Source organism: Calidris pugnax, unplaced genomic scaffold, assembly GCF_001431845.1.
Source record: "Calidris pugnax isolate Ruff unplaced genomic scaffold, ASM143184v1 scaffold147, whole genome shotgun sequence".
Taxonomy (NCBI): domain Eukaryota; kingdom Metazoa; phylum Chordata; class Aves; order Charadriiformes; family Scolopacidae; genus Calidris; species Calidris pugnax.
This window is the reverse complement of record NW_015092359.1, coordinates 2,591,868-2,599,928: the sequence shown is the minus strand read 5'-3', so window position 1 is coordinate 2,599,928 and position 8,061 is coordinate 2,591,868.

Sequence of the window (8,061 nt, the reverse complement as noted above, 5' to 3'; positions counted from 1 at the left end):
TGGGGGGGGATACGGCAGGTCACAGGAGCTTCTGAAATGAAAGATGTCAGCCTGTGTGAAGAGTATACGCTCACCCTGAACACAAAGAAAAATAGTTTTAATTTAAAAAAATTAAACTTTTTCTCTATAAGCTTCAATTTGTCAAGGATATTTCTATTCCAATTCAGGTTTGCAAGTCCTGCCACCTTGGATACATGTATTAGCTCTTCTGAGGCAGCAGAGCGAACCCTTAGGGTTGAAGGCAGCTTGCGTGGAGAGGTGACATATTTCTTTTCCTCTGATAATATGGCAGTGCAGCATTTCTTAATATATGCTGGAAAAGATTAATATCTGTTATTGAATACGACAATAGTAGCTGGAACTGTGCGCTCTTCTGCTTCCTTCCTTCTCAGTATACGGGGTAGAACCTGATCTAGAGGGATTATATTTTATCTGTGGATTCCTTTTCTTTTTATCAGAAATAACAGCGACAGCAGTTGATGATTGCATGAGGTAAACATTTAGGATCATTGTTGGATTATTGAGGGAAGTGTTTTATGGAGATAATTTCACACATGTCAAATTCCCTGTGGCCCTTGTGGGCCCTGTGGGCAGGCTGGAAGGCCCTTTCATAAAATGTCAGTGACTTTGAAATATTAAAACCCAGGAAATATGAGTTACTGCCTTTCAAGTATTGTGATGGTCATTTATTTACAAAAGATGAAAATGGGTATAAAAGGGGAACGGTTTCATATGACAGCATTCAAGGATATAATTTGTCTAAAAATCAGTGCTGAACAGAGTCTGCTCTCTTCCCTTTCCACCGGGTAAATCAGTGCAATGGGCTGGTCGGGCTGCTGGGGAGGGGGCACAGATCCTGCTCCACTTACCTGGGGTCACACAGAGCTCCACCTCGGCAGGACCCTGTGTCTTCGGGGGTGAGCTTTCTGTGGGGGACAAAAGCTTGGAGCAGATCTCTAGGAACGTGCAAGCTGTGCCGTGGCACAGAGGCACACAGGCCTTTCAAACTGGGGTAGAACAAGGGCAAAAGCCTTTAAGGCAGCTGTGATTGCCCTAGAATTCTAGTGTGGTTTTGGTTGGAAGGTGCCTTTAAAATTCAGCTAGTCTAATCCTCCTCCTGCCATGAGCAGGGGTATCTTCAACTAGGTTGCTCAGAGCCCTGTCCAACCTGACCTTGAATGTTTCCAGGGATGGGGCTTCTACCACCTCTCTGGGCAACCTGTGCCAGTCTTTCACTGCCCTCATTGTAAAAGCTTTCTTATGTCTAGTTAAATCTACCCTCTTTCAGTTTAAAGCCATTACCCCTTTTCCTACCATAACAGGCCCTGCTAAAAAGTTTGTTCTCATCTTTCTATGGCCCGTTTTTAGTACTGAAAGGCCACAATAAGGTCTCCCCAGAGCCTTCTCTTCTCCAGGCTGAACAGACCCAACTCTCTCAACCTGTTCTTGTAGGAGAGGTGCTCCAGCCCTTTGATCACGTTTGTGGCCCTCCTCTGGATCCACTCCAGCAGGTCCATGTCATTCCTGTGCTGAGGACTCCAGAGGACACAGCACTCCAGGTGGGGTCTCACCAGAGCAGAATAGAGGGGGGGAATCACCTCCCTCCACCTGCTGGACACACTTTATTTTGATGCAGCCCAGGACGCGGTTGGCTTTCTGAGCTGTGAGCACGGGTTACTGGCTCATCTCATCAAGAGATGAAAACAACTTCTCTGGTTTTCTTACACTGGCCCTTTTCCCAAAGCAAGACTGGAAAAGCATTGCTGACTGGATCCTCTTTCTGAGGTTAATTCTTGATAGAAATGAAACACGCAACTATTGTAGCTGCCCCAGTGTGGAAAGCCAGTGGAGATCAAAGCCTCTCCTAAGCCATGGGGATGATCACTTTTGGGCAGGTTGGTCAGAGCAGAATAGAGGGGGGGAATCACCTCCCTCCACCTGCTGGACACACTTTATTTTGATGCAGCCCAGGACGCGGTTGGCTTTCTGAGCTGTGAGCACGGGTTACTGGCTCATCTCATCAAGAGATGAAAACAACTTCTCTGGTTTTCTTATGCTGGCCCTTTTCCCAAAGCAAGACTTTAAGGGCGCGGTTGGCTTTCTGAGCTGTGAGCACGGGTTACTGGCTCATCTCATCAAGTCTCACCAGAGCAGAATAGAGGGGGGGAATCACCTCCTTCCACTTTATTTTGATGCAGCCCAGGGCGCGGTTGGCTTTCTGAGCTGTGAGCACGGGTTACTGGCTCATCTCATCAAGAGATGAAAACAACTTCTCTGGTTTTCTTATGCTGGCCCTTTTCCCAAAGCAAGACTTTAAAAAGCATTGCTGACTGGATCCTCTTTCTGAAGTTAATTCTTGATAGAAATGAAACATGCAACTATTGTAGCTGCCCCAGTGTGGAAAGCCAGTGGAGATCAAAGCCTCTCCTAAGCCATGGGGATGATCACTTTTGGGCAGGTTGGTTGTTTTGTGTGTTGTCACTCTGCAGATACAAAGTTTTCAAATTTTAGACCTTCCCTTACACCAAATTTTCAAATTTTACACCTTCCCTTCATATTTTCACAATCTGTTTCTTAACAACTGAAAGAGCTGTTTTTATAAAATACATGGACCCCTTTCCTGCATGTATCTTGTGCTGCTGGTTTTTAAAGCTAAATACAAAACTACTGGCTTTCCCTGTCCCTTGCAATGCTGTGATTAACAATTGGGTGAAATACCCACGCTTAGAACATAGCATACTTTCATCCTAAACCAAACCACTTCTCTCTTGTTTTATTTAATTTCTAGGGCAGCTGTTCTGGTGAGAGTCCTCCTTACTGTGCTAATAGCACAAATGTCTGCTTTCAAGAGTTGTTGCCCCATATTCTCACATAATATTAGTTGGCAGGCGATAACTACTGTAGCGATCTTGTGGGGGCCGTGGTGACAAAGATAAACCTCAGGCTAATTTTCTGAACAAAATCAGTCAGCTTGAGCAAGTCTTCTTGTTTAAAAATTAGATAACGATGATCGTAGCTGTAACGTTTTAAATTATGTAGTAAATAAAGAGCTGGGTGCTTCCTCATGTAGTTAGCTCTTAATTGTCATCTCCAGTGGCAGTGACGGGATATGCCGATGTTCATGATGGATATAGAGGTTGTTCAAAAATTTCTTTGGGCGACAGTCTGGAAAATCTACATTTGCTTACACTGTGGAGAATAACATCTGTTTTTCTCTGTATTTCTTGACAATAGGCACCAACTATATTTTATCATGACATAAATTTCCCAGGGAGACAGTAGGTATTGATCCATAAATTACAAACATCTTTTTGAGTGTGTGCGCCTTCAAAAGAAAAGGTTTTCTATTTTAAAAATAAGAAGGTGCTCTTGGAGGAAGACAGCAGCCAGGCAGACAGGATCCACCGTAGCCAGATGAGAGGCTTCGAGCTGTTCTCACTGCACTTGTTGACCAGTGCTCATGTGGTTTAAATTAGCAATTGTGTGCTTTTTGGTATTTGTGCACTGTTGAATGAGTGTGGAGGAGGGTCCAGGATACCTTTCTCCTCTGTACCGTTGAGGTGGGCTCCAGAAAACAGGGAAGTGTGTCCACCAGTAGGTCAATAGCAGAGATTGTTGGCCAACCCAGAGTAACCGTCTCAGTGAGTAAACCACAAGTCAGACCTTAAAACTTTGTTCTAGTGATGCCACCTACCTTTGAGGAAAGCACAGAGGTGCCTTAATGGAATTGTGGTGTTAGAAGTGAAGGCAAAACCCCTATGTTTGATATGATAAATACTCTTCCTGTACTTATGACTTCCAGTGAAGTCACTGACCAGAACTGTTCTGTAGAGCTTTGTTCCTGCAAAGGACCTATCTAGATGATGGATATGACGTATCCATCATACTGCATACTAACATACCGGACTAATGCCTCAAATCCTGACCTCAAAATGTCGTTGCTGTTGCAGGAGGAGCAAGTACAAGCAGGAGAAATGTCCAGACTATGTCTTTTATGCTAGAGCAAGCCTGGGGCTACTGCATCTGAAATGCCACGTGTGGGTTTGGTTTCTGTGTATCCACAATAGAGAGAATTCAGCTGAGGATATGACCTGAAACAGATACAACCTGCTGTATATCTGCATCTCAATGCTGAGCACTTGCAAACAGGGAGAAGGAAAATGTTTTTTATTTTAATGCGGTAAGACTTTAGTAAAGACGGGGGTATATGAATTGAGGGAAAATCCCACAGAAGTCAAACAAGCATGATTCTGTTCAAACTGGAGAATAGTTTGGTGTTAAAATACAGCTCACTTTGATGAGGCTAAGGTGTGTGGAGCAGACGGTTAATACCTGGTCTGGCAAGCACCATGGATTTATCCAGTGCAACTAAAACTTCATCTTGTGGATCATCCTGGAAAGCAAAAGGTGGGAATCCTATCATTTTCCAGTTTAATTTTAAATGTGTCCAAAGTAGTTATATGAGGAGGGACAGACAGTGCTCAGATACAGAACTGAACCTGGGCTGGTCACTAGATACTTGTGGCCGATAACATTAAGGATCTCCAACTAGAGCTTCTCTAGGGCTTGTTCAAAGCTTCTCCAAAATACAGATATTTCTGGACTGGTGTCTAAGCGGGACCAAAATCTCATTGTGCAGATTTGTAACCCCAAAGGAGAACATGACTCTCAGGATGGAAATGCTGAGAAACGTGGGAGAGGCAGACTGAAGTCTGTTCAGATTCACAGTAACCATAATTTACTCTTCCCATCTCTAAGGGCTTTTGAACAGGGAAGATGACCTTCTTCGTCAGGGACCACAATACTTAAGACCTCAGTGTTCAGACCTCACACATTGGCTTTGCTGTGAACCAGACAACGTTCCAAAGCTCAGCTGCTCCCAATGAAAGCAATCAGAAAACACTGGGAGAAAGTGTTTAGAGCTAAAAGCAGAAATACTGTGTAGGACTGTGTCAAAAAATATCCTGTACACTTAGGTATAATTGTGTGGCAACTCTGGACTGCGGGCTGTCATAACTAGGGCATTTTGCAACATAATTTTGTCAGGAAACATAGTTTGCAGCAAATAAGTCACCAACTTTTGGGTCCTAACATATGTAATTTAATCCTATTAAATTTGTTTTCCTCATTTACAGCAGCACCAGCAGCAAGCAAAACAGTGATTCTGTGCCATTAAAGTTTCCCAGATGCAGTCTGTGCCAAAGACTACACAGACACTGCCATTAAGGCTCCCTGAGAGACTGCTCTGAGCAGCAGAAAATGTGCTATATTTTCCGGATGTCCTCATAAGGCCTGAATTGTGAAATTAGACTTATTGTCTCAAAGCAAAGCATGCATATAATGAGCCAATAAATAATAGACATCAGATGTGATACTGACTCTTGAGAAACATGTATCGCTTGCTTTTCCCCACTTTTGCGTTTAATACTATAGAATATTAGTTCTGCTGGTGCCTTCCTCTGGGCTGATCACAGATTAGTTACTGAATGATAAGAAACATATTATGTTTTTTAGTTTTGGTCACCTAGAGGGTTCCTTTCTGAGAAGTCTTGACTTTCGGTCTATACTGCACACTACAGTACAATGCAAATGAAATTCTGTGCTACCTAGAATATATGTTTTCCCCTTAAACTTTTTTTAATCAACCAATCAACCAAAATCAAATTTTTAATCAATTTTGCTTCCAAGGGTGAAGTCCCTGCACAGTCAAACTTGTTTTAAAAACTCCCAACCTGTCTGAAAGGCTTTTTTTATTATTATTATTTCTTTTTACCCTTGCAGGCTGTTGGAAGGCTCTGAAATATTTTTGAAAGACTTTGAACTTGAAATCAAACCTGCAATTTTATTTTTTTCTAACTTTTTTTTTTTTTTTTAATTGGCCCCACTGTAATGGTCAGTGAATAGGACAGCATCTTCATGTCATTAAGTGGGAGAGTTCTAAGCTTCATTTTGGAGGTGGTTTCATTTCAGTAGCGTTGCAGCTTCCACGGGGGGTTCTCTTTTTGATCTGTGCCTGAATTTAAGCTTGCCTGATGGACCATTGTTAATAACTAGAGGGGAGGCAATCCCATACGGGTAGGTCACTAAAGTATTTTTAGCTGTGAACTGTTTCTTTTGCTGCCGTTCAGAGGCACGCTTGCTGTGGATTGACTTCTCCACCTGTGTGTGGGATGGCTCCAAATCTCTGAAAAGAGTTTGCTTTGACTCTCTGAAAGGGAACAATTCTGGCCTGGCCCCACTTTCTTGAGGGTATGATATAGGAGGTTTTTGTTGTGGCAAACTTTTTCACTTTTAAAAAATGCCAGAAATTTTCTGAAAGTACAAAATGGCAGAAGAAGAGGTTTTTATCTTAAGATGAAGAAATTTGGGCTAGCATAGCACTTGTAACCATCACTTCTAGTATCTTTGGTCCAATAACCTGAAACTTACTGAAAATACCTGCTAATTCTGGGCTGGGCTTTGAGAGGGAGACTGCTTTGTACCAGTTGTGAGGCAAAGCTAATTTTGAGCATCTCGCTTGATTAAAATTACAAAAGTGAAGACATTGAAGAGGTACCAGCTCTGCTACAGCATTTATTGTCCCTGCTGCATCTGCTTGCGCAGTGGAACACCCGCTCCATGGTACTGCTTAGTGTAACCACTTTCTTAACAATAGATCTTGGTGAAGGAGGTTCAGAGGAGTGACAATGGTAAGTGCTCCTCAACTTTTCATGTAGGACTGTGAGCTGAGAAGGCTTCCACTTGGAGAGGTCAGCCAGGCTGCATGCCTTTCCCTCCTAGAACTGCCATCCTTGCTCGAATAAAAGTCTTCAAGTTTGGAGGAAAAAAACCTCAGCACTTCTATGATGAGAGCGAATTGCTAAATTTTGGTAGAGATCTGAGCATCCAAGAAAAAGAGAAATAATCTCGGGTACTTACAGAAGCACAGCAATAGTGTAGGGCACCCAGTCTGGCCCAGTCCCTACTCTTGGACAGTGTCCACTCTCTGGGGAGCCACTGACCTACTCCCCCCGGATGCTGCTTTTTTGATCAGTACAAAGAGGATTCAGTGTTGGCACTGATAGAGAGCAAGCTTGTTTGCATGGCTCCTGTGCTGTGGGTTGTGCCACAGCATAGATGCCAACCCCAAAGCCAGGAGTGCTGGGAAGCACGGGGATGAGAAGCCTTCCCACCACAAACATGGATCCATGCTCTAACCATGCATGGAAGATAGATCCTGAATGGTGCTGAGCTGCGTGTCGAGCATCAGGTGGCTATTGTTTTGGTTTGGTTGGTTTTGGTGGGGGTAGGTGTGTGTGCACAAAAACATGTCCAAATGACTTGGAGATGGGGAAAAATAATGAAAAAAAAATAAAAATTCTTGAGTAATCCACAAACAGTAAAAAGGGATAAAAGCACAGAAAACTTTTCCCATTTCTTCTCGTTTCTTCATTGTTTGTCAGCTCAAACAAGTTTCTGCAACCTGGAATAATACAATAATAAATGGTGCCATCTAGATTTCCCAGTGCTGGGACTTGTTATTTCTTTGGATACAGTTCACTTATTGTTTGCAGTTGTGTCAGTAGCTCTGGATAAATGATAAATAAGAATTTAAAGTTTCCATATTCATACAAGCGCTATCTAATCTGCCTCCTCTACAGGGTGCACAGGAAGTGTGCATAATGAAAGCATCTATGAATAAGCTTTGCTTTGAAACCAGAGATATTTTGGAGATGAGAATTTGTTTTCATACTAAAAGGCATATTGTTGGACTAAAAGCTAAAAAGGTTTATACTGACATCAACCTTTTGATTCCTTCAGTCCACATCATTAAATTAAAACATTTTTTAGAACAAATGAGCATGGAAGTTACAGATATTAGCATTCCACTATCAATCTTATTGCAAATGTGTCCTTACCAGTTTACAAACAGAGCACTGGAGCCTCAGCTGGTGAGTATCTGCATGGCTCTACGGACTCCAGTTTGAATTGTACTGACACTTTCAATAAACCTGGTTTGAATTAAAAAATAAAAATAAAATAGTGGATTCTCTTCCCCACATCAAACATGATCTCTGTTGC